Genomic DNA, 27,149 nt, shown 5'->3' with positions numbered 1-27,149 from the left:
TTGTCATGTTGAATCTGAAACACTTTTATAGTTGGGACTAGTGAAACAGTTTTTCAGTGTGTTTAACTTTGGTCCTTCTACATGTTTCTGTTCCTCAATTAATTCTCTATACTTTGAATTTCCTCTGTTTTGCCTTCCACCCCACACCGGATGCTTACAGATTATTCTATTAATGAACTGATGTAATTAATTTTACCGAAACAAAACCTGCAGAAAACAGTTCAGAATTATGAGATTTGCTACAACTGACTGTGCTTATTACCTATGGAAATATAAATGCCCAAAGAAGATAAAATGCTTATCATAACAATGAAAAGAAATCAAAATCAAATTAAAATTCTGGTACTTATTAACTGAACAATACTAGTGGGGGAAAAGAAATTTACATGAAACAATTAGAGATACCAAGTTGGCTTGAAATTCTCAAAATACAACTTTAGAGTGAAAAGTTCATGATTTTCCACACAATATTATTATGAGAAATAGATTCCAATATTAATATCCTATCAGTACAATGCATATGTCATTTTTGTTGCTGTAATATAGTTTTTTACAATGATCAATTCCCAATTATTAGCCTGAAAAGGACCTTAATAGACAGATAAAGAGATGAATACCTCATTATTATACAGCCAACATCAAGTACTTTCATCATTTTTTCCTTTTTCTTTCAAAGGAGGAAATTAAACCTCTGCTTATAAGATTTATTGGTACTTCAAAAAACAAAACCATTAGAATGAGTGGCACATGATCAGAAAAAGTGTATTCTGAGTGTCTTAGAAGTTAATAAGCTGTTGGACTTTGAGATATTAAAACAATAAATTTAAGATATAAATTCACGAACAAGAAAAGTTGTAAAGTGTTCTATAGGATTCCATTTAGTCACTTCGTGACAGTGAGTCTCGGTATATTATAATTAAAATCAAAATCCATGATAGAGACAAGAAGATGGAAGAGAAGGACATTGCTTTAAAGGACAGGAAGAGCTTTCATCTGCCCCTTGTAAGAGGAACTCTGTAAGAGGGGCCAAATAAAGTGAGAAGGATAAAAGAAAATTAAGGTGTCCTGATCTACTTTGGTCATTTTCTTTGCACGCTTCTTTCCAGAGTATCAACTTGAATTTACCTGTTACTACAGGGATGAAGCTTCGAACTATTTGTGAAATTACTATTATTATTATTACCAATTACAATTACTATTTGTATGTAACAGCATATATGTAGCAAGTCATAATGCTTGCAATATAGAATCACAGAATTGTAGGGGTTGGAAGGGACCTCTAGAGATCACTGAGTCCAACCCCCCTGCAAAGCAGCTCCCTAGACCAGGCTGCATTCAAAAATGCACAAAATTCACAGTAAAGGAAATAAATCTTGGCAGGAATCATAGTATCATAGAATCTTCAAGGTTGGAAAAGACCTCCAAGATCATCTAGTCTAACTGTCCACCTACCATCAATATTTCCCCACTAAACCACGTCCCTTACCTGCCCAAAACAGTTCACAGCTGCACCAGGATGTTATCTTCCACACACTCTAGAAATCTCCTAGACTTCTTTCTCTGTGCTGCATTATATTTCCAGCATGTCTCACGGAAGTTCCCGTGAGAACAAGGGCTGGCAATTGTGCAACTTCTGCTGGCTGCTCGTAGGACATCTCGTCCACCCCTTCATCCTGGTAGAGTGGTCTATAACAGATCCCCACCAGGATGGTGGCCTTGTTGGCCCTCTCCCCGATCCTTACTCATGGGGACTTGATCTTATAATTCCCAGCCCTGAGCTCAATGTCAAAACACTCAATAATATAGAAAGGTACACCACCTCCCCTCCTTCCTTTTCTATCCCTTCTGAAGAGCTTATAGCCATCCAATCCAGCACTCAAAAAGCGTTAATTATAAATAATTATAATAAGCTTAACTATAAAGAATTGCTGCTCAGTTGCAGCACGGTGCTTCGGATGAGGGCTTCAATTTTAGCCTTAATTTACGGGAATACAATTACAGACTATGGACAGTCCTTACTCTCTAATAAGTAAAGCATCATATAGAACATACTGAAAAATAAATGGACCAATTGCTGTGTGAGGTCAAAAAAAATCACTTTACTCTTTGACTTAACAGTATTGCACTGGGTGCAAATTAGTATTAGTATTTGAATAATTCTGTACAAGACGGTCAATTTGTATGATGAAAATAGAACTTGCCTACTCAATACTCTATTTACAATTGCAAATGAAGGACTAGATTGATAAATCATCCAATTTCTGCCAACTTCTACACAAATAAGTTACCTATGGGCTGGAATTAATTTGTTGCAATGACAATGCAAGGTCAGACATTATGAGGAAGCATTGTGCCAACCACATCTCCACAAAGAGATGATGGCAGTCATCTCTTTGTCCTTTTCAGGTTTAGAACTGATGTCTTTAGCAACTTTTTTGATGTGAAAAGGTGATGGCAGGCTAGAGGAAGAGCTTCTGAACCAGCAGTTTTACAGTGACCTGTAGACAGAATGGAGAACAGTAGTTGCATTCCCAGTATTACTGCTGGTTCGAGTACAGTGGAAATGGAATTCGGTGAACAAGTTAGCATCCCCAAATAATCTCACATGCCAGGCTGCTATGGGCAATAGGTAAATATAAAATTCCTATCAGCATTCTTCATATGTAATTTTAACATACACCTTTCACCTCAGAAGTGCCATCCAATGAATCATTTGTTTTATCTAGAGTCTTCTGTCTTAAAGTTTTGAGAAAGAAATGTAAAAAACTACAAACTCTCTCTGCATGAAGAGGAGAAGCAAGACAGAATATAAAGTTAAAGAAGAAAGAAGTTTTTCCTTAGCTACTGCCAAGTATCAAATTAGTTTCTGTTCATTTGAAGACTCACTTTATATTAACTTTTCTTCTGACATTACAGGAAACAGAACTTGCCTGAGGCTTCATCCTTTAAAGACTATTTCTGAGATGTTTTGTCTGTAATTGTTAGTTGTCATGAGGTTGGCTTGTTCTTAGATCACAGTTTGTGCAGAGAGAAATCTGAACAAACATTATTTTTAAAACCATGATGATATATGATAGCAAAATGTCATTCAAGTTCCATTTCTGTGTAGTGATCCTTTCTCTGCATCCATGAGATATACACATAATGGTACATTTAAAGGGAAAAATTCTATTTGAAGGAACAAAAAGCCCCACAAAACAGAACAACTACAAAACCAACAACAACTGCTCAACAGTTTAAAATGTAAAATAAAGCTTAGTTACCCCCCCCCCCCCCCCACACACACACACACACAAAAGAAATCCCTATGATTCTCCTTGCATCCAGACTGTAATGGAAAAACAAAGCAATTAAAATAAAAACAGGAAGATTTTTAAGCCTGCTTGGAGCACAGAATAAAGGGCAGCAGTGTAGAAAGTCTTAACACGATCAGATCTTATTCAGCTTCCTACTCAACACACAGCCACGCACACAAAACTCAACTGAATTTATAACTGGATCCTAACATTGTTGACCCTGAATACACATTCTTCTGCATACCACTGAGGAGCTACTGTTAGTAGCCATGGATAGCTGTTTTGAAAACTTTATTTTACTGTGAATATAAAAAAAAGCAAAGGATGAGACTTTAAAGTCAAAAGGAAGCCATGCTGAAGAGAATATACTCTTTATACTCTGAAGAGAAATTTCGCACACCTAATTTTGGTGTCCAAGTGATCAGGAGTATTTCCTTACCATGTGTCAATTACATTATTACTGGGGTTAAGACATTGTAATCCATTTTGCATAGTGTGAAAGAAGCAACAGAAGGTCTGTTTTTCTTTCATTTCTTTCTCTTCAGAAGAGCATCCCAAGGCAAACTAGCTCACATACAGCTTGTTCTAAGAATATTTTCTCAGGATACATTTTTTCCAGTTAGTCTGTATGAAATTGTATGAAAGAATATTAATGTAAATGCAACAGAACAGTTGTTACTGCAAATACAACTTTTGAATGAAATCTTTATCTTCTTCCCTCTGGAATAACCAACTGACTGTGCAGGTGTCAGATGTGCCACACCACTCCAGGTTTCAAAACACATCAAAGTTACAGCTGTGTTGTTGTCGGCTTCTTTAGGCAACAAGGCAGCAGCACTCTTTAGTTACTGAGTGGTGTCATAGATTCCCCACCTAGAAAACTGCATCAGACATGACTGGTGAAATATTTATGTCTGTAGCAACTGTACAATTAACACCAATAGCTGAAAGTAGTTCCTTTATGACAGCTCTTAGATTGGTGAGAATTATTAAAAATATTATTTGCTTCTATAAAAATCAGGTGGCTGTGAGTAAATAGCTCTAAGTCTCGTATTATGTTATTTTAAGTAAGGTATCTGAGAAAGCACATTTGAGCATGCTAGAACTTGCTGCAATATCATGTAACTGTTCAAAATTACAAGTTATGGATTCATACTGCAAGGTTAAGCATTTTTTGTAGCTTTTCAGACTGACAGTACAAAGTGCTAGTTATACATGACATAATGAAGTCATACAAGACAGAAATGAATTATTCATGAAACCGGTCATACTGATTTAGAAATATTTTGCATGCATTATTTTCCACGTATTATTCTACATAAAGTAAAAACTGGGATCAAATTGTATGGAAGAGCTTCACAGAAAAATATCCCAAATCACATAAACTTTTCAAACTGTCTCCGTTTCTTAAATTGCCATGGTTTAACCTTACCCCACCACTTTCAGATCTGATACTTTGCTATGGTCTGGGCTAGATGTAGCAGTAGTATCATCTCTTTGCAAGTTTGAGGTGCATGTGATAGTAAAATATGCACTTAGCATGCCATATGAAATAAGGAAAACAAAAGCTTCTTTCTCTTAGAGCTGTTGTAACATAAAATATAGAGCATTGGCTGAATCTAACCTTCACACTTGAATCTTACTATGACATTCTCTTTCCCCTTAACGTATTACCTTAGTTATGGGTCTCCATCTTTAAATTACTATAGAAGAAAAAGAATATGAAATAAATTTTTCCCAGGTTACTTTGCTTGGTGAAATTTGCAGTTTTTCATAGAATAATGTCATCATTTATTAAATCCACTTGTTTCACTAACATAAGAGAATATTTTTTTCAATAGAGTTGACACTTCAGTGATTTCTGTCCATGTATTCTTGCTCTGTTACTGAAGTACCTTCAATTTATGAGACAAAAAAAGAAAGAACTGTTTCATGAATTCATTTATAACAATGGAGAAAAGAATGAGCGAAGCAGAATATTATAGCAGAAAAAGTTCCTTGCAATGAGCAAGGCACTACAAATACACCTAGTGATCTTGAAAGTATGTTTTTTTGTTCTCTGTGATGAGGAAAAATGTATAAGGCAATTCAGTCCTTTAGAGGTCTGAATTTTGTCTGCTTTGATATGAATACTGAGACAACTGTTTGGAGTGCTGTTCCTGATAAGAAATAAAGTAAGGTAGAAGAATGCATTTGAACAGTGTATGGATAGTCACACTTGTAATGATTAAACACAGTTTCATGCAGAGCAATTTCAAAAGCAAAATCATTACAAAGGGAACAAAATGTACTTTTACAAGAGCTTTATCTGACGTGACAACTACGTTCTAATGTTAGTAACATATGCGGGTTTCATAGTCTGTTTTGATTGTTTATACATCCTGCTATTTGTGCCACAACCCTAATAATTACAAAACTAAGTAGCACATATTCCTGCATATATTTCTTTCTGTTTTTCATCCTTACCTTTTCCCTTTCTTATCTTTATTCTCAATTTTGCAATGTTTTGCTCTTACTGTGTTTACTCTTCTGAGGAGAAGGATCATGGATGAGCATAAAGAGTGGCAAGATGAACCTTAACAGAGTGTGTGGGAGGTAGAAACCAGAGATTTCTGAGGAGCCAAAAAGACTGAGACATCACTAGAAAATAGTTTCAGTGCAGACTTGTTTCAAAGCCTTAATCACTTCACTATTTCATCTCAAGCATCCATATACTAGTGATCTGCAAAGTGGAAGAACTCCATGCCACGCTAGAAAACATTTTTGCTGAAAAGGACCAGACAGAAAGTGGTCTTGATGGACCATAACTTCAATATGAATCAGCAATGTACCCCGTTGTGACAAAGGTTAAATGCATACTGGACTGCATTAGCAAGAGCTTAGCCAGCAGGTCAAGGAAGTCAATTATTTCCCTTTATTCAGCACTAGCAAGGCTGCATTTGAAATACAGTGTTAGTTCCAGTCTCCCCAGTACAAGGGATCTGTTATCAAACTGAAGAGAATACAGAGGAAGGCCACTAAGATTGTTAGGGAGAGGACTGGTGCACTGGCCATGTGCATAAGACAGAAAAGCCGGATTTGCTCATGCTCAGTAAGAGAAGGCCACTGGAGGATCTGTGTTATTTCCTTTATTTCCTCTTATTCTTTCTATTTCTTTATTTGAAGGAGGAATATAGAGAAGATGGAGCCTGTTTCTGAGACCCACACAACTGAAAAAAGACAACTGACAATAGTCACTAGCTTCAACAGGATAAACTTGATTTGGACGTAAGAATACTCCTTCCAAAAAGGACTGAAGTGTTGGAACAGGCTGCCTAAAGACAATGTTCAGAAATATTCAGAGTCCAACAAAGTAAGACTTGGGGCAACTTCAGCTACTTTCAGAACAAGATCTACTCTTATCAGGAAGTGGGACAACCTTCAGAGCTCCCATCCAACCTGAATTATTTTATAAACTATGAGGAAATCATTTTGCTACGTATCCACAAAGCAATTGCAACACCATAATTCTGTAGTCATTTTTATACAGCATAAACCAGCTGAATAAAGAGATCCAATCCTACTCCCTTGCACGGCTATTCATTCTCAGCCTTATATTAACTCCTCACTTGTGCCAACACAAAAGCTCATGATTCCAGGTGCTAAACCAGATGGAGAAACTGGTCCAAGTTAAAAATGGAATATTTATCTTGCTTGCCCCTCTGTCATCCTCTTCCTTTGTCCAACACAATTGTTTGTGCGAGCAGAGCAGCAGGAAAAGTAAGCTGGGGAAAGCTGAACTGCCTCTTCACAGCTGCAGGAGTTTAAAGTGATCATTAAACCACAGCATAAATTTCTCTAGCTTATCCACAGCCAATGGCCTCAGCTCTTCTGTAATAAACTGTTTCTATGGGTATAATCTCTTCTTGTGGTTTCTGCTCAAACTCTGCTAACCTCAGCTGGTGAGCTGTGGCCTCTGTGGCACGTTACATCTGCTGTGCAATATTAACCATGCCACAAGCCAAATTTCAAAAAATGCCAGATGATTTTTCATCCCTCTCTTTTTTATTTTAATTCCTTATTTACAGAGCATTAATGGCCTCAACTGCCCCTAGAGAGGATTCTGCTGTATTATCTAAAACATTATGACAAAATTCAAGCTCGCTGGAAGTGACTTAAGCTGGACCTCTATTTCTTTCTTTTTTCTTTTCTTCAATGGTGGAACCTAAAAGGGCTGGTCACTAAAAGTACTGTTTGTATTTGTCCACCTAATACTTTTGTAACCCTGATAGATAATATTTAGGAAAGAAAGAAAAAAAAAATGCCCATTTTTAGGAAGCATTTGGATAACATGATGATACACAAGCACAATATTAAAGGCTGTTTACAAGTGGCCACAAGCTCTAACAGCTCCAGGCCTGGAGATTCCTCCTGCCTGGCTGCTGGAGCCCAGAGCACTGCACCCAGAGACCCGGAGCCTTCATTCCAGGCCCACGGGCACAGCTACTGCATTCATCTTTGCATGTTCAGCTAGCACTGAAGCCAAGCATGTATCTCACACAGGCACGCACTGCCTCACACACTGCATCAGCACAGTCAGCCCCAGTCCCCTCAGGTTGGCACAGATGGCAGGATCCTGGTGCAGGCAAACATACACAATCCAAGATTGGATACCAGTGACTGGCTAACCGTAATGATGAAGATGCTCTCACTTTGCATATACATCCATATATAAATCATCAATTTGGGCCTAGGCATCGTTCCACATGATCATAATTCATATAAATAAAGTCAGTGTGATCACCTTGCTAAACAGCCTATCAAAAAATAAAAATAAAAGTAAGGTTAAGTCTCTATTTTTTATCATATTGAACAGAAATTTGTGTTTCCAAACATATTACAACTCACAAAATGTTACAGATTGCCACTCTTTCACATCGAGCATGTCTTGCTTCCTGTGTAGGTTCCTGAATAAAACGCCAAAGAAGAATATTAAATACACAGAAAATGCTGAAAACACACAAAAACAGGTCACAAGAATTTTCTTAACTATATTTTGAAGCGATCTTTAAATGTTGGCACTGAGCAAAACCGACCGGAACTATGGTGTATGAAGGATACAAATACATTACTGGAATGGTATTTAGGACTGGAGTTTCCATTCAGCCTCAGATTCACTGTGTGGCTGGTGACAACTGACTTGAAGTACTTTAGTTCTTAGTTCCTTTTTCTCTGAAACGGTGGTGAGCTTTCCCACTTTCCAGCGCTGTTCTGAAGATTAGTACATTCCAGTTTTGAGGTGATCAGACATGAAACTTGCAAAGCCTAAAAATGAAATTCCTTGATGAAGATACTGAGTAAAGGCTCCCTTCAAAGCAACAGGGAACAGAGAAGATTTAAAAAAGCACCTCACCTGAGAGGTTCAAAGCACAAAAGAGAAGGAGGGAATTCCTTTTACCTAACTTCAGTCAGGTGGTTACATAAGCAGACTAGTCAGAGTTAAAGAAAGAATTGACTTACGTAACATTTGGAAAGCAACTTAGGTTCCATGCTGTTATGCTTTAGGGAAACTTCTTTGGCTACATCTACAGTAAGAAGCCTTCTTTGGTCTAAGTTCTAGGGCCTTAGAGCAGAACATACCAACTCAGAGAAACACTGCATACTCTCAACCACTTGATGATACACTGGTGTAAAGACAGATTTATAACAACTTTTTAAACTGCACTGCCAGCCTTCAATTCTTCTTTTATTGCTTTCAGCTAATTTCCTGCTGCACACTGAGAGCAAGCATGTGTAATGAGAAGAAACAGAAGTGGACTCATAAAACATATGGACTAAACTTTTCAAAATTAGACGTAATCTAGTGTGTATTTCTAAATTGTGCACATATAAACTAATAGTAGATAGCTGACCACATGCAACACACATACCTGACTTAAACTGCATAGTAGGTATTGGATCCATTGGTAGTTTCCAGTTGTGAATATCTAGTTTGAAACTGTAGCCCATATATCTATTTACTACAAATCTACAGACATGTATTCTGTAAATTCAAGAACAAGGAGCTGCAAAAAGCAGTTTGCATGCCACAATACAAAACGCTCTCTGAAGGAAAAAAAAAAAGTAAAAGAAAGCTTACAGACAGCTTGTTTATGACTCGAAGAGTGTAAACACGCATCTATTTTATTTAACTCAGTAATCCTCTGACACAACTTGTGATGTGTTTGATGAGCAGGTTTCTTGTTCATCTTCCATTATAGAAGTAGCTCTGCTTTCCCCAAGGGTATTGGCAGCTGGCAGCAATCAAAACAATCTAACTGCCAGTATCTCATTTAAAGAGAATGACATTCGGCTACAAAACTCCAAAATGACTTTAATTCACCGTACTACACTATGCATCTCAATGAAAAATATGTTCTCACTTAGAAAGAGACATTTAGACCTTTGTTTCCTAGGGAGGATTTTGGTCATTAACCAGTACTTCACAGTCATCAGCCCATGATGTTGTTCACTCTTAACCAGATGAGTGACACTCTAACCTCAGCCACAAGGTAACCTGTCTATCATAATCCAGTTTGAATATGTTGTTAAATAATATTAAGTCATCTTCTTTAGAGCTGGTGTTTATGGCAATTCAGTTTCTGCATGGCAAGTTGTCCCACATAATGTTTTGCAACAGAGATTACCACGTCTGTTTTTTTCCTAGGATTCACGAAGAAAAAAATCACAAATAACAAGGTGTTTAAAGACAGAAAATACAAGGACATTTCCTTAAAACTGTAAAGAAAATCTAGCTCTGCCAGCATCTTGTTCTGACTGTGGAAAATGTTGGGAATTCAGTCTTTTAACCTGGTGTATACTAAGTAGCTTGAAGTACATAGTGTCTCCTGAGTAAAGTGCAGTACCCAGCCTGTTTCAGTATTAGATTTTGATACAGCACAACTCTGCAAAAGCCAAAATGTCAACTTGAAAGCCCCATTTTTCTGGAGAATTCTATGCATTCCTGCACTGGGGGATTAACAAGGAACAGTAATAGCAATGGTAACGTCTTTTTCTGTGCTGTATTCACTGTCATTGCTTGTAATTCCTGCAGAGTAGGGGAGCTGTTTTTTTTTTTATTATTATTATTTATTCTTTTTAATTAACATGCTGATAATTTCCCTGGTTATCATAGCATGAACAGATCTGTATCTGAACCCATGTGTCATTCTGTCATAGGTCTCTATTCATTTTTCTCTTTCAAGTCTATCATGTCAGAGCACTTTTGACATAAGCCTATTCTGGACCTCTGGAATTGAGTTTCCAGGCAAATCGCAGTTAATTTCTGCTTGTATGTTTTAATTTTGTATCTTCCAGTAAAATCAGTTGCACACTGCATTTTCAATTTGGACTTCTGTCAGATGTCTTTTCTTTCCTGGAATTATATTTTTGGCTCCTCTATCACTCACAGACTCATTTATTTTGAGGTTATTTTCAATTCATCTTTTATACATATCACATTTGTGTGGAATGTCCAATTCTTAGTGCTCAGTGTATTATCACGATGAAGTCACTCAACAACTAACTTGAGGTAATTAAAGACAATGAAACATAACAAGTGGCAGAGAACCAGCTGCAGTCATAAATAAGGGATCTTAATCAGTGCTTACATGGCACATATAAGTGTTCCTTAAATATTTTGTTTTACTTACATATTCCAGGTGGAAATTCTAGTGAACCTGTCCTGTTATTTCCTTAGACATTTATTCATTGCTCTTTTGTTCGGCAACCACAGCAGGCCGAAGCACTTGGATTTTCTTTATTCAGAGACCCACTCTAAATGCTTCCACACAATAGAATCTGAATCACTGGAGTTTCTTTTTTGGCTTCCCAGTTCAAAATCAGTCATTCATAATGACAGCTCCTAATTCCTCACATTTTATTTGTCTTTTGGAACATAACCTAAATTTATTTGCAACAGTCTAAAGCCACTGCCTTTTTTTTTTTTTTTTTTAACAAACAAAACCTGGAATTTATAGTTCAGTTTAAAAAGTTCAATATATATGGTAGAGAATGTACTCACTGTACAACCTTGTGGTCAGAGTCACCCAGCTTATGAAATGTAAACAACATGTCTTCTTTTTGCTAAAAGCCCACACTGAAAAAGATACACAACAGCATGAAATACCCGAAGCTAGGAGACATATGTTATCAAAAAGCACAAAAGTCCAATTCTGGGGACTGCAATCAAGGGTTACAGAAGTCACATTGACTCAGACTGTTTCCATGGAATATTCAACAAAATAATTTATCCAGCAAAACCCTGGAGGAGGGGTGGGCTGGTACTGCTATCTACTCACTCCCAGAACAAATAACTCAATTGATTCAGAAAACTGACTACATTCTCCCAGCTATAAAAATTAATCAAAATGTTATCTGTATGCTTTTTACAACACTCATTTTAAAACTGTAATTTCTCTGCCATTTATTTCTTCTGCCTCTATGGTTTTCCAGTTTCATTTAGCAACAAGAAGTTAAATTTTTCACTAAGGATTAGAAGGCATGCATTGAGCAGTTAAATAACAGTTACTCATTTTTTTTCCAGTTCCACTTCTGATTTCCCTGTGTATATTTATACTGCGGTGTTGGAGAGGGTCTGTGCTTTTCTGCTATCATCCTAACCTGACAATTGCATCAGGTAAATCAAGAGCAGGGAGATTAAAAAATGTCATTAGTGCAGCTGTTTATTGTTTTTCCCTTGAGATGACATCAGATATGAAACCTCTGTGGTTTAAAGCTGAGCCAAGGTATACTGCAGCAGATTGCTGATCTGGTGTGACTTCAGAATATTAAAACCTCCTGTAGGCTATCAGCACAAGGACCAGTCAGACTCTTTGCTGTCAACCAGACAACTTACTTCGCACTGCACAAGTGGTGTGATTTCCAATTAAGATGCACAAAATCATAGTTAATAGCTCATGATGAATTCTGATCATATTATCCAACCACAAAACTTCTGTATTTCATCTGTAACAGTCCAGCTAATATGCAGTGAGTGAAACAATATTTCGCCTCAGATCCAAAAACATTATAGGAAATCAAGAACTGTCATTTACAAAGTGAAAAAATCAAACAACTTTCTAGACTCTGTTGAACACTGTCACTGTAGATTAATGTGATGTAATTCCTAAGTGACTGCAAAACCGTGATTTACATCACTAAGACTGAATCTGAATGAATGTAGCATTTATAACTTTCCAATGTAAAAGAAGCAGTTGTGCAATGACAGATTTTAGTTCTAGATATACAGGTCAAGTTTTCCTCTATTTCCAGCTAAATGAATAATTACATTCTTCCACAAGTTCTCTCTCAGGACTAGCATGCATATAGTTCAAAGTTAAAAATACCACAAGTCTAAAATCTTTATTGAACAATGCCAGCTATGAAATGTGGACTATTTAGTACATATGGTTAACACTGGAAAATTACAACATGTACTTAGTGACTGGAACATTACATTTGGAAAGCAAGTATGTTTTACTCCGAGGTATCTGTTCTAGTGAATTATCACGATACACAGAGCTTGATATTTGAGTTATAGGCAAAAAATAGAAAGCCTAAACTCTATGAGCTTCTGCATGCATATAATGCGAGTATCAAGCTCTGAGTATTAATTAAGGTGCTTACTACTGTAAAATGTGAGGCTCATAGAGCTGAAACAAGAAAATGCCCCAAAGCCTTGTTGACTCTTTGTAAAAGGAGATATAGAACAGATCAGAAGCAATACTTACTAGTGAGACAGGCTGCAATTAAAATCTCCACTTCTGTGGACGTACTAACAGAAGAGAATTCTAAAGAAAGACTCAAAAAGGAATAGTGAAATTGCTTATTGATGTTTACAGAAGACCTCTTCATAAAGTGAATACTATCTGGAGAAAATGGACAAAGGTACCTATTTAGAAATCTAACAAATTTGTGATGGGACTGAGTAAATGCACTGACTAGAGAAGAAAGTTAATTGTTTCATATTCCAAGTGGTATGAAGGCTGAAGGAGAAGTTTTGAAAGTGAGAAAAAATTAGTACATTTTTAACAGAAAGAGTTGAGGAGGAAAGAGAGATGAAGCAGAAAGATGAAACATTTTATCAAGAAAATACGCTAGAAAACTTAGGTTGGCTGCAGCATTCATCCTTAATCACCATCCAACAGGAAAACATATTTATAACTTAACCATTCCTGTAGCTTTTAAAGCAATTTAATATCCATAGTGATAACAGACTGCAGCAAAAGGTGCAAGAAATATTCATTAATCCTTCTGGGAAAGAAAAAATCTGTCTTCAATTTTCAGACTATCAAAAGCTATTGTCAAATATGTGCAGATGATTATTCAAAGTTTTATTCTCTGAAGATCACAAGAGAATACTCTTGTTAATTCCAATGAGCTATTAACATCGCTAGTTAAATATTTCTACCTCTTCTGAACTAATATGAATAAGTCTAATAAAATCTAGTGAAAGGGAGTGAATTTATTGACTGCAAATTGCTGATGCCCTCAGAATAGTTTGAGAAAATGGGATTTATCTCATTTACCTTCTGCATGTAAAAGTTAGTCATCTTGTTTAAGCCAGTTATCACAGCATCTTCTATCATCAGTGAAGACACAGAAGGATCTCCATATCCTTCCGTTGATCAGTGAAATCTTTCCATTTGTTTCAAATATCTATTTTTTAAGGGCTGGATGGACTATCTGTTTGAAGGGCTAGCTTCTCTCCAATAGCTAAAAAGCATCAGTCAAGTGTAATTTCAATAATCGTTAACTGTAGGAAGAGTTTAGCTTAGTTCTGTATCTTTCAGATTGCCCTAAACAGCAGAATATGAATCTCCTCTCCATATAAATGCCATAAACCCCCATACCCTTTTGTTGTTTCATGAAACTGTAGTACTTTAAAATACTCCTGGGGTATAATGACACTCATCACCAATATCATTACTGATAGTTGACATGTAGGACCACAGGAAAAATGACACCAATGGCGTCCAAAAAAGAATAATCATTGTGTGAATTTGTAAATTTGTACAGAGCATTACATTACTGTTGGGGAGGGCGGGTAGGTCAAGATCACCACACACATAAGCAATGCAATTTTATCTAAGATGAGCATCTTTCATTACTCAGTGCTCAGCACCACTCAAAGCATCTCAGCTGCTCCTGCTGCTGAGATACACACTGCTTTTGCTTCAGTGTGCATTGCTCTTCAGAGAATCCTGCATCATTCAGTTCTATTCCTGCTTTCAGTGAAGAATGCAAAGGAGCCAATCCAGGTATTGCTCCTAATTGCGCATGCTTTGAACCACTGTGGGAACAGTATTGTTCCTTTTTCTGCATTGCAGTTCACATAAAGAAAGCTGTTTTGAACACACATATCATCCATTCAAATCATGTATCTGAACAATTACAGCTCTACCTCTTGTACTAGTATCTCACTACAGTCAGCATCTGCAAAACGGGATCACTTTGCAGTTTGTAATAATCACCTTCTTTCAATGGAACTAAAAGAGGTTTTTGTTGATGTTTTTCTAGCTGGTAAACATGTATCTATCTGATGTCCAAATCCAAAACTCACACAGCTTAATGGTAAATAACTTTATAAACAATTTAGTAGGGTATAAGGATTGATTCCATGGTGACTCCCTACATGATTTTTAATCTTAGCAAAGGTTATTCTGATTTCGAAGATTTCCTTTCCATTAGTACCAACGTGACCATTCAAAACAAGAAATAAATTAATGAAAAGATATGCAGTTTTGCAGATAGATGGGGAAAAGGGAATTACACTTTTTTCAGGGACTGATGAACACATAATTGTGGATGTTTGTTTTTTAGATAAGTGCTGGCTGTAAAAGTCACGAAGATAACAAACCTAATGAGATCACCCACGGGATTCACAGAATCATACAAATGCTAAGGTTGGAAAAGACCACTATGATCGTCTAGTCCAACCATCCATGTACCAATATTAACCACTAAACCATGTCCCTGAGTACTATATCTACCCTTTCCTTAGACATCTACAGGGATGGTGACTCAACCACTTATCTGGGCAGCCCATTTCAATGCTTAAACACTATTTCAGAAAATAAATTATTCCTTATATCCAACCTGAACCTCCTACAGTGCAACTTGAGGCCATTCCCTCTAGTCCTATCACTGTCAACCGGGAAAAGAGATTGACTTCCAAATTGCCACACCCTTTCAGGTAGCACTAAAGAGCAAGAACATCTTCTCTGAGCCTCCTCTTCTCCAGACTAAACAATCCCAGTTCCCTCAGCCACTTCTTCTAAGACATGTTCCAGACCCTTTACCAGGTTTGTTGCCCTTCTCTAGACACACTCCAAGCCCTTGATATCTTTATTGTAGTGAGCAGCCTAAGGCTGATCACAGTACACAAGGTGTTGCCTCACCAGTGCTGAGTACAGAGGGAAGATCATCTCCATCATCCTGCTAGCTGCACTATTTCTGATGCAAGCCAGGATGCTGTTGGCCTTCTTGGCCACCTAGGCACACTGCTGACTTATGCTCAGCTGAATGCTGACCAACACCCTCAGATCCTTCTCCTCTACGCAGCTTTCCCGCTACCCTGCTCCATGATAATGCTCCATAGCATTACCTGAAGTTGTTATGATGAAAGAATGGGACCCAGTACTTGGTCCTGTTGAACTTCATTCCATTGGCCTCTGCCCAGCAATCCAGTCTGTCCACATCCCTCTGAAGGCCTCTGCTCCTTCATGCTGAGCTTCAGCTTTTCTAATTTTCTCCCTACATATACTAAGCAATTATCTTTTATTCTCCCAGAGTTGCTTGTCCATTCTTTCATAGTAGGTAAACTCTTTTTTTCTCCCAGAATTTCAGAAAACATTTCCTGTTCAGTCACACTGATCTTCTTCCCATCTGGATTCCAGCTCATATTACAGCAGAGAGAAATAGCCTGCTTCTGCCCCTTTAACACTTCCTTCTTGAGAAGCAACCAGCCTTTCTGGACCTCTCTGTCTTTCAGGTCAGACTCCCAGAGGACCCTCCCTACCAGCACCCTAAGCAGTTCAAAGTTAAAGGGCACCCTCTAGAAGTCTAAGGTAGCAGTTTTGCTGACCCCCACATCCTGACTTCACCAGAAATAGAGAACTCCAGCATTTTTGTGGTCACTCTATCCAAGACAGCTCCCAACTTTCCCATTTCCCACTAATCCTTCTCTGCTCATGAACAGCAGATCTAGGGGGACACCTCCACTAAAAGGCTCACTTGCCAGATCTGCCAGGAAAACCATCTCTTCCTTCTTGGGTTGGTGGTCCATAGCATACGCCCACAGGATGTCCACCTAGTTGGTCTTCCTCCTTTATCCTTACCCACAGGGACTCAACCTCATCATTCCCAGCCCTGAACTCAACAACATCAACAATGCTGGTGTAAGAGACTAATATTTTATACCATTGCTTCAAAGTTTGCTGATGAACATGTCCGAACATGTCCAAGCCAGTCCTGGGCAAGGGTTGTGAAATCCCTTGTCTATGGGACAAGCTGATGGGCATGTCCTGGGGCAACTTAAGCTGCAGCTCAGTGACCACTGAACACTCTTTTGTGGAACTCATCTCCAGGGGGAGATAACCATCTCAGGCGATACCTGCCTGACGCCCAAGCAGGAGGGGTTCGTCACATAGACTGGAGAAATCTGGGAGATAAATAGAGGGGTTCTGCAGCCACGAAGTTGGAGGGTTTTCTCTGGAGTGGCTTCCTCTTGGAGAAGCTTTCTCTTAGGAGAGACCTCCCGAGCTGATCACTGCTTGCTGCTTCCCAGAGAGGCCTTCTCTTGGAGAGACCTCATGAGCTGATCACTGTTCGCTGCTGCCCCTCCTGGGGTTGACCTCTTGCTGCTTCTCCTGTGCTGACCCAGTGCTGCTTCAGCTGTGCTGACCCTGCGCCGCTTCTCCTGTGCTGAGCTGGTGCCTCTTCTCCAGGACAGCTGCTTGCTGCTCAGGGCTGCCCATTGCTGCTGCTGTTCTCCCCGCTTCTGCCACCCCTGCTCTTCTGCCTCGGACTGTCGGAGCCGCTTGCAACCGGACCACCCCTAGGGTCCTGGCTGGTGACTTTCCCTGTGTTGTACAAACCCTTGCTTCTTTCCCATCTTCCTATTGCACGCCTTCCCTTCCCCATCACACTTAGCAGTCCGCCTTCCTCATCTCCCTGGTCAATATTGGTAATAAACTGGTTGGACCAACATTTGAACTGTTGTTTCTTAATCTCACGCTGAGTATATACATAATCTAAGAACCTTGTCTCCCTCCTTTATATTGGAGCGTGACAGCTGGAGTTCTCCATAGGAAGCCACACCACTGCCCATCCTTCCTTGCCTATTCCTTCCATTCACTGCAGTACTCCAATTGCAAGAGTAACTTCACCACGCTTCAGTAACTTGCAATCAAGTCATAGCTTACCTGCTGCATGATGGTTTCCAGCTCCTATTGACTGTTGCCCATACTGCGTTCTTTGGTGTAAATGCATTTCAGCTGAGTCATTGGCCATACCCCCAATTCTGGCATCATTCTCCCAAGCTCATCTCTAGGGAACCTTATTTCATCCCTTTCCCCTTTCATATGTAGTTTAAAGCCCTCTCAATGAGCCCTGCCAGCTACTGGGGTAAGATCTGTTTACCCCTTCAGAGAGAAGATTTCAGCATATGTCATATCATATCACAGGAGAGAAGTAAGACCCTCACTCTGCCAGATAAGCTATTGCAGACAAGTATAAAAACAAGTTAGATCATTATTAACCACTTAGATTCATTTAACAAGAGCATGTGTAGAGTCTTGCACCTAGGGAGGAATAACTGCATGCACCAGTACAGTTTGGTACCTGCTGGAGAGAAGCTCTGAGGAGAGGGACCTGGGTGTCCTGGTGGATGACAGGCTGGCCGTGAGCCAGCAGTGTGCCCTGGTGGCTAAGAAGGCCAATGGGGTCCTGGAGTGCATTAAAAAGAGCGTGGGCAGCAGGTAGATGGAGGTGATCCTCCCACTCTACTCTGCCCTGATGAGGCCTCGCCTGGAGTATTGTGTCCTGTTCTGGGCTCCCCAGTACAAAAAAAGACAGGGATCTCCTGTAAAGAGTCCAGTGGAGGGCTACAAAGATGACAGGAGGTGTGGAACACTTCCCTTATGAGGAAAGGCTGAGAGACTGGATCTGTTCAGCCTTGAGAAAAGAGACTCAGAGAGGATCTGATCCATGTCTATAAATATCTAAGGTGCGGGAGACAAAGGGATGAGTCTGGACTCTTCTCAGCAGTGTGTGGTGATAGGATGAGGGGAAATGGCCATAAACTGAAGCATAGGAAGTTCTGCATGAATGAGTGTGGGAACTTCTTCACAGTAAGGATGATGGAGCACTGGCACAGCTGCACAGAGAGGTGGTGGAGTCTCCTTCTCTGGAGATGTTCAAGATCACCTGGATGTCTACCTGTGCAACCTGGGCTAGGGATCTGCTTTGGAAGCGGCTTTGGACTAGATGATCTCTAGAGGTTCCTACCAACCCCTACAATTCTGTCATTCTTTGATTCTGTGACTGGGCAGCCTATCTTGCCACCCTGTACTGTACGCCTTATGCCGTAAAGTCCCCCTTGTATCCCCACATTCTATAGTCCAGATTCTTTAGGTCAAGACTTCACTAAGAACAGAGAACTCCAAGAATAGAGAAAGCTCCACCAGAGCTTTCAGTCCCTGGTTTATCTCTGCTGTAGGAGTTCACATGAACCCTGTTGATCCTGAGCTGCTGTGTGACTTGACCTTTCCACATGCCACTCATTCACCTGACAGTGATGTTTGGAGTGATTTCCTATCATTACTTCATACCTGCCTCATTGTCATGAACTCCTGATGATGCCCAGACACTTACTTAGACATTTAGATCTTGCTCTCTAAATTTTGTTTATAGAGTAATAGAAACCACATCAACTATCCTGTGGTTGCCTTGACAAATAGATTTTGGTTTCAGAAGTTCTACCTCTTATGAAGTTGTGCCACACTAAATTGAAAATGTTATGAGAGGATATTATCAACTGCAGGCAGCTGAAAGGCACCTCTATAATGATTACAATAAATTTTCTCTCTTTTGTTGCTTCAGAATGTTAGTTACATCTCCAAGTCCTATCAAATGACCTCTGTATCACAATTCAACTTAATCTCCCTCATTTCTGCAGCAATATTTTGTAAAAAAAAAAAAAAGTTAACACATTCATTTTTCTTAACCACCGGCTTTAAGTTATTATAGTGCAGGTGAGGGAAAATGGAAACTTAAGAAGTTTGTTCTGATTCATTCTTGTAAGAAAACTGTCACTACAGAAACTTCTAAAAAGAAACTTAGTTAAGTAGCTCTGCTGCACTGGAGGAGTACTTGTGATATGAAGTACACTTTCCAAATACATTCTTCATCTTTCTATGACAAGAGGTGAAATCTGTGTAGAACATCAGAATGGTAGCAAATTGTACTCAGTTTGTAAAAGTTATGTGAGTTAAAGAGCTATTAAATATCAGCCAAGCTTGCTGAAATATCCCCGGGAACAGAGGAACAAAAAGTAATGCACAGACTGGATAGCAACAGAGTGTCTGCTGTTACCCACATCATATAAAATATATTTCAGTAATTTCCAAAAATGATTTTTTTTTTTAATGAGAGGGAGCATTTACCTTAATATACATATTGAGTACTAACTGTAGGTGAACATTAAGTTGCAGTAACCATAATGTGATTATATCCACTATTCCTATGAGAGGAAAAACTAAAATGAGAAACTTAAAAAGATGGATTAGAGTAATAAGGTCTGTCAAAAAACAAATAAAAGCTATATAAACAAATTACAGTCAATTTTAAGATTTTCTTAATACATAACTAACTCAAAAAAAGCATTATGTATACACATACATATGTTTAAGCATATATATCTCAAAATAATACGTGTCCAAAGATAACAAGGGATTTTTGAAAGTAACATAAATTATCACATGTAAGAATAAAATACAGACTCTTGGAAATTTGAAAAGTGAAGCATCAAAATGATGAAAGTGTACTGAAAAAGGAAAGCTGTGATGAATTCAGTGACTAACCTAGAAATAATGGAAGACAATTGTATGCCTCAGCATTCTGACACAAGCCTTAAGATTTTATAGTAAATGCCTTGAAATATCTCTATACTCGATCACACTATTGTGGACCCTTAATCCAGAAAGAACAACAGCACAGTTTTATCCTCTAGAAACCTGTTCATTTTCATTTGGGAAAAGATAACAATTTGTACTAACTTTGCTATGAGCATTTATTATTATAATGGTAGAATGGGAGTCAGTAATTATTTAATTCTTTAGGCGGCTCTGAAAATCCCACACTTAGTATAAAATTATATAACATAGCCTTTACTGCAGTCCACAACACTCAGACCACTTAAAATCTTTAATTTATATCAGCTGTCAGGCTTGGCCCAGTCACTCCTTCTGCAGTTAGAACTGAAGATAATTTGGCACATAATTAAATTACAAACCTGAACTTTATAATAATGTAGTATGCAGTGTATCCTAAATAGTGCCACAAATCACATCTCCAATATCCTCATAAAGATCCATTTGATGAACTATATAATGGACTTATTCACTGATCTTTTTTTTTCCTATCCCATCTTGAAGGAGGTATATTAAATTTCCCCAGCTGAATGAGAAGCTAGCCTAAAATATTTTGTGAGAAATTATTAGCAACATGTAATCTACAATAAATGAATGGAGCAAACTACTTTCCTACTTACTATACCCTCATCTTTAACAGGGTGACTTTGAAAGCTTCAAAAAGGAGAATGGTGACATTCAGATTACAACTACTACTGAAAGTCCTTTATTTAAATTCTGGCTAGAAAAGAGAGTGAATGAATCCACTGTACGTAAATTTTTGTTTGACATTTCCAAAAGTTATGACTGATATAAAATCAATAACAGGACTGTGACATATGCTGTCTTCAGGTATGCCTTTATCATCTTTATACTCTGCTATATGACTACCTGGGCATGAGGAAACAGCTGCAAGTTGTGCCAGGGGTGGTTTATATTAGGTGTCAGGAAGAATTTCTTCACAAAACAGCACTGGAACAGTCTGCTGAGGGAGGTGGCAGAGTTGCCAGATCTGAAGGTATTCCAGAAAAGTGTGGATGTGGCAATTAGGAATGTGGTTTAGTATTAGGTGACAATGATCTTCCAGCATAAATCTATAATTTTTCATTTCTCTGAATAAATATATGCCACAGACATACATATTAATACATGAAATAACTTATGAGTTATTATAACTTATGACCATTGAGTTATGCCCAAGAAAGTGCAAGAATTCGAGCTTTCCTTTTTTACAGAGAAAAGCACAGCAAGTTTTCTTCTATAAAACTTTATTTAATTAATTTAAAATTCATTTAATTCTATTTAATACATGCAGAGCATGATTTCCCTCAGAAATGTAACATAAATTTATCCATTTATTAGTACGATAAACCCGTTAGCAGCCAGGTTCCTTCGTAAATTTAATATATAAACGATTTGAGTTTTTATCTCCATTTATCTTAATAATGGAATGATAGGGTTCTCATATTTTCACTGTGAAAATTAAGTAATATCTAATCCATAGGCTGCATTTAATAATATCACATTGTAGTATATTTGAATTATTAGGAATTGTATTGCAATATGAAAATGCATCTGCTAAGAGCTTCTTAGATAATAAACAGTATCAAGCGCCTCAATAGGACATGAAGACAGGTTGTGTTTTTCAAACTTCATTTTTTTTTTACTTTTCTTTTTTAGGTTGCCAATCCTATAACTTATTCTTGGTGTAACTAAGATTTTAGGAAAGGTCTAAGATACATAGTCAGTTGGTATAATTTACAAATAGTTATATAGGTTTGAGAGATTTGAGACAGGGGAGCCTGTTTGGTGCTTTTCATGAAAGAAAGAAGAAATATCCTACAAGGGCACTTGCAGCTGGCATCAATCTTGCTTCTGCCAGTCGGAGTACTTCTGCTCAGCCTTACTATTAAAGTCTGTTGAAACTGTATGATCGCTGTATAAAAACAATAACAGTGCTTACAAAATCCTTTCCAGCTTTTATGTGATAGTCTAATAGGATTAATCTAATTTAAAAACAAAACAAAACAAAACAACAACAACAACAACAACAAAACAAACCAAAAACAAAGACAACAGTTAGTTCACTGTTTTACTCTGTTTGTATAGGAAAGAACTAGGCATCTTGAAATAAAATATGGAGAACTGCCTAAACTCAAATCAAAAAACAGCTTGCAAGTGCAGTGCACAGGGATTTATTTGAAAAACTGCCTTCCTGGAAGAATGACTATCAAGAAGATATTCATTCCTACAGGTTTAAGACTTGAGCTTCCTTCTATCCAGTCTAAATTTTCCCTTTGAAAATTCCCACTTTGAAACCATTTCAAAGATGCTAAAGGATCTTTCTCCCTCCTTCTCTTCCTCAGGCTGAACAGACCCAGCTCTCACAGCCTGTCCTCGTAAGGAAGGTGCTCCATCCCTTGGATCATTTTTGTGGCCTTCTTCTGGATGTGCTCTAACGGGTTTGTGTCTTTTCTGTACTGAGGACTCTACATCTGGATGAAGTACCCCAGGTGAGGTCCCACCAGCACAGAGTAGAGAGGAAAGATCATTTCCCCTGACCGGCTGGCCATGCTTCTTCAATGAAGCCCAGGATGCAGCCGGCTTTCTAGGCTGTGAGGGCACGTTACTGGACCATGTCCAGGTTGTCATCCACCAGTACTCCCAAGCCCTTTTCAGCAGGGATATGCTTAATTCTTTCATCCTCCAGTTCGTATTGATAGTGAGGGTTGCCACAATCCAGGTGCAAGAGCTTGCATATGGATTTGTTGAACCCCATGGAGGATCTCCTGGGTCCACTGCTAGAGCCTGTGTTACTGATTCTTTCTCACACCTCCTACTGTATTATTATTAATCTTGACCAACTAGGCTGTTAAGCAACTAAGAAGCACAAGAGGAGTAGTGTAAAAGATAATAATAATTGATCAAAAGTACTAACATTTATTTTTGGCTTAGAAAATTGTCTAATAAATTATTCTCTTTAGTGTTTCTCTATTATCTCAATACAGTACTTTGAAAGTGATATATTGGCACAAGCCATTGTGTTCTACCACAGTGCAATTAGGAGGTCCATTTAAACAGCTTTATCATATGCATACATAGACTGATTAATTTTCTAATCAAATGTTCCAGGAAATCATTAACCATGACATTAAACAGTGTCACGCTAATTACACTTTCCACAAAGAATTCCAATATAAATTTACAAAAGATCTACAGAAATGTGCCAAAGAACAAACAGTATAATGTATTCAAATAATTCTAGCCTCACAGCCCCCCAGCGTTGGGTCCCAGCCCTCCAAAGGTCCAGTTTGAGGCTGAACACTACTGTGGTTTACTGGAGCTCAGTGTCACTGCAAGCATTACATGTTGCAGGTGGCTGTCTGTGTAGCTGATGCTGAGGGACGGAGAACATTATCCTATGTCACTGCTTTGTGATGGAAGAAATCTGAATTATTTTGTAAGAGCGAATATAATCGCAGAATCACAGAATTGTAGGGGATGGAAGGGACCACAGGAGATCATCTAGTCTGGAGGAGAGATTTTGTTTTCACTATATGCAAGGCATATTATTTCAAAAACACTATGAGCATCTATCCCACTGAAGAAAAAAGAAACGTGCTGTTTTAGCATATATAGTAGATATGAATGCTCTCCCTCCTTTTGGCCATGCCATTACCAATAATAGCAACTCTGCAGAGAGCGAGCCCGCTGTCGTTGGTTTTAATACGTCCTACACTTCTCTCGTGTTATTCTGTGTTTGGACAGGTAAACGGCACCACACGTAGCACACGTAGCTTAACCAGTGAGGGAACCGCCCTGCCACCCCTCCCCACCCCTCCCCACCCCTCCCGGGGCTCTCGGAATCACAACTGCCACCGCGCATGCGTCCCCCCGCGCGCAGAGAGGGCCGCACTGTCCTGTGGGAGATTCGGACGGCGATTGGCAGAAGGCCATCCAATCAGAAAGCGGCGGTTTCCTTCCTCCGCAGTGGATTGGCTATCGTGGAGAGGCGGGGGGGCGGAACCCAGCAGTGGCGGGACGATTCGGACGGCGGCTCGTTCCTGGGCTCTAATAGGGCGTCAGGGAGCGTTGAGCGTCTAATAGGCCGTTGGAGCGCGCTACTTGCTGCCTCCGCTCCGGCAGCGGGAGGTCCGGACGGCGGCTGTGGCTGCCGGGATTAGAGGCTGCCTGCTGTAAATCCTCTGCCTGGCTTCGGCCCTGAGCCCCCCTCCCTCTCCCCCCGCGGCTCGGCTAAGCTGCTCTAATCGCGGCTGTGTCCGCCTCGCCTCTTCTGGGCACGGCCATGGAGTCGCGGCCGGGTCGCGGCGGGAGGGAGAACAAGGGGCTCCGCAGGAAGGGCCCGCCCGTGGCCGGCGGAGCTGAGGAGGCCGCGGACGGCAGGAAGCCTAAATTCGTAAGTACGGCTCCGTCCTGCGGCCCTGCCTGTGGCACAGGCGTAGGCTTGACTTCTCCGCGCCTGAGGGTTGCGGGGCCTGCCCGCCCCGCCTCGCTTCTGCCTTTCTGTCCTCCGAGGGCTGGCTCCCTGTTGCCTCGCATGCTTTCAGGTTTCTCCACTGTATGGTGGAGTTTTCTTAATGACTGTGTGACGGCCATAGAGGTAAGGGTGTCAACAGGACGGCTTTTCAGCTGTAAATGATGCCACTTCCACTAGGACTAGATTCTTGGGTTTTGCTTTGGTTGTAGTGAGTTGGAAGGAACCATTGAGTCCAAGTGCTGGCTCTGCACAGGGTAACCCAGAAATCAGACCATATATCTGAGGACATTGTCCAGATGCTTGAGCTCTGACAAGTTTGGTTCTTTGACTGGGCTGCCTGTTCTGTGCCTGACCACCCTATGGTGAAAAATCTGATGCAGTTACATGCCACTCCCTCAGATCCTGTTGCTGTCACCAGAGAGCTCTGCCCCTCTGCTCTTCTGAGGAAGCTGTAGGCTGCAATGAGGTCCTCCCTCAATCTCCTCTTCTCTGGGCTGAGCAAACCAAGGGACTTCAGCTACTCCTCGTATGTCTTCTCCTCTAGATCCTTCACCATCTGTGTAGCCCTCCTATGAACACTAATAAATATTGTAGAAATAGAGTAACATGGTAATTTAGAGCACACAGCTCTCTCTAGCCTTGCTTTACAAGGTTTGTCTAGCAAGCTCATCAGTTGGGAAACTCAAAAGAGCAAATAGTTGCCTACAGAATAATATGTATGTACGATGTGCTCTAGCTAAAAAGTACCCAAGAATTGACTTTTTTTTTGCTTCGGTCATGCTGAGATATCCAATTATTAAAGCTGAACAAATACACATTCTACAAGTCTTGTACCCACCACATGTGGAGTGGATGTGTACCATGCTCTTTAGAATGTGAGTGAATTAAACTGCGGGCCAAAAGCTGTTTTCTTGTCTTGGTAAGTGGCTATGCATCTACTTCGTGTGCTTGCATTTTAGTCACATGGGTATACATAGCTGGTCACAGATAAATACGTGGCAGAAAACATTCCTACTCTTTCTGAGTAAAAGCCAGTATAGTCTAAAAGGTTGGAGTAATGTTTGTATAGGACTTGATGACTGGTTTATTCTTGCAGAAAGCAGGAGACAGATTTGTGTATAATTGAGGCTGATAACAACATTGAGATCAAAATCTTTTGTTTCTTGGCCATACTTAAACTGTTAAGGTCTAAGGCAACTTGCATATTGCCATCATTTTCTCTGTTTAAACACATTTGGGGAGGAAATTAGGGTGTTGCTGTCAGTTTCAGTATTCCTTTCAACAGAAATACACTCCCTAAAAAAAAAGTCTGTAACTGTCACTATAACAAGGCCCCTGAGAATTCTTTACTGAAATGAACTCAGATGGGATTTGTAGAAAAAAGAGGCCTTCTCTTAGGTGTAGATAAGCTTGTTTGTTTTGTCTGTCTGTGAAGTCTAGGCATGTGCAGGTGCGGACATCTGCTCACTGGCTCTTTAGAGTTACAGTATTGATTTTACTTTAATACAGCCAGAGAAAGCCTAGGAAGCTGACACTAGGTATTTTACTTCTGTTTGTAGAGTGTGTGATTATCTTGAGAGTAGGGTTTTTCTTTTCTCCCCCAGATTCATCAGATTCTTCAAGCAAGAGTGTCTGAGAATATCTGTAATTCATGAGAATGCTTTGTCACTTTCAGAAGTGTTTAACCCGAGACAATGGTCTTGTTTCATCGTATTTGTATCATATTTGCATTCATCATATTGTTTCATCTTTATAAGTACTCTTAAAGCAAAGATGTTGTCTTGGGATGGTGATACATGACAGTTCTTCTTTCATTGTGGGTTGTGTTCTAGGTATGCCATTAGCTCACTTGGAGACCTTAAGAGGAGTCAAAATTGATGTTCCTTAAGCAAAATATAAGTTTTTTTTCCTCTATCTTCATGTAAACTGCTGAGAAGTATGGTTTACAAATCTGATCTGTGGAAATTAACAGTTGCTAGGGAGCAGCAAGCTGCTTCATGCTCCCAAAATCTTAAGGAGTTGCTGTAGCTTCTATAACCATAGAGCTGTTGACTCTAATCCTTGGTTTGTTCCAGGTAGTAATTTTCTACTGAAGAAAGGTACAAATCAGTACAGGTTGTGAATATCTGTTATTTCAATGATTGTAGACCTTAACCAGCTTCTCTGATTTGTAGTGGCTTCCTTGAAGGGGTACTGGGAGAAATG

General features: G+C 39.3%; 1 protein-coding gene across 1 annotated transcript in view; it reads left to right on the top strand.

The window, feature by feature from the left end:
* Positions 1-24,819: 24,819 nt before the first annotated feature.
* Positions 24,820-27,149, top strand: part of DIAPH3 (diaphanous related formin 3) — a 217,649-nt gene continuing 215,319 nt past the window's right edge. Inside the window, exon 1 of the mRNA XM_065744007.1 lies at positions 24,820-24,863. The gene's annotated coding sequence lies outside the window, so the exon portion shown is untranslated. The remainder of the gene's footprint in view (positions 24,864-27,149) is intronic.

Source organism: Cyrtonyx montezumae, unplaced genomic scaffold (genome assembly GCF_038088225.1).
Source record: "Cyrtonyx montezumae isolate F1298 unplaced genomic scaffold, pur_monq_1.0 scaffold_3, whole genome shotgun sequence".
Taxonomy (NCBI): Eukaryota; Metazoa; Chordata; class Aves; order Galliformes; family Odontophoridae; genus Cyrtonyx; species Cyrtonyx montezumae.
This window is presented reverse-complemented; position numbering and strand designations above follow the sequence as displayed.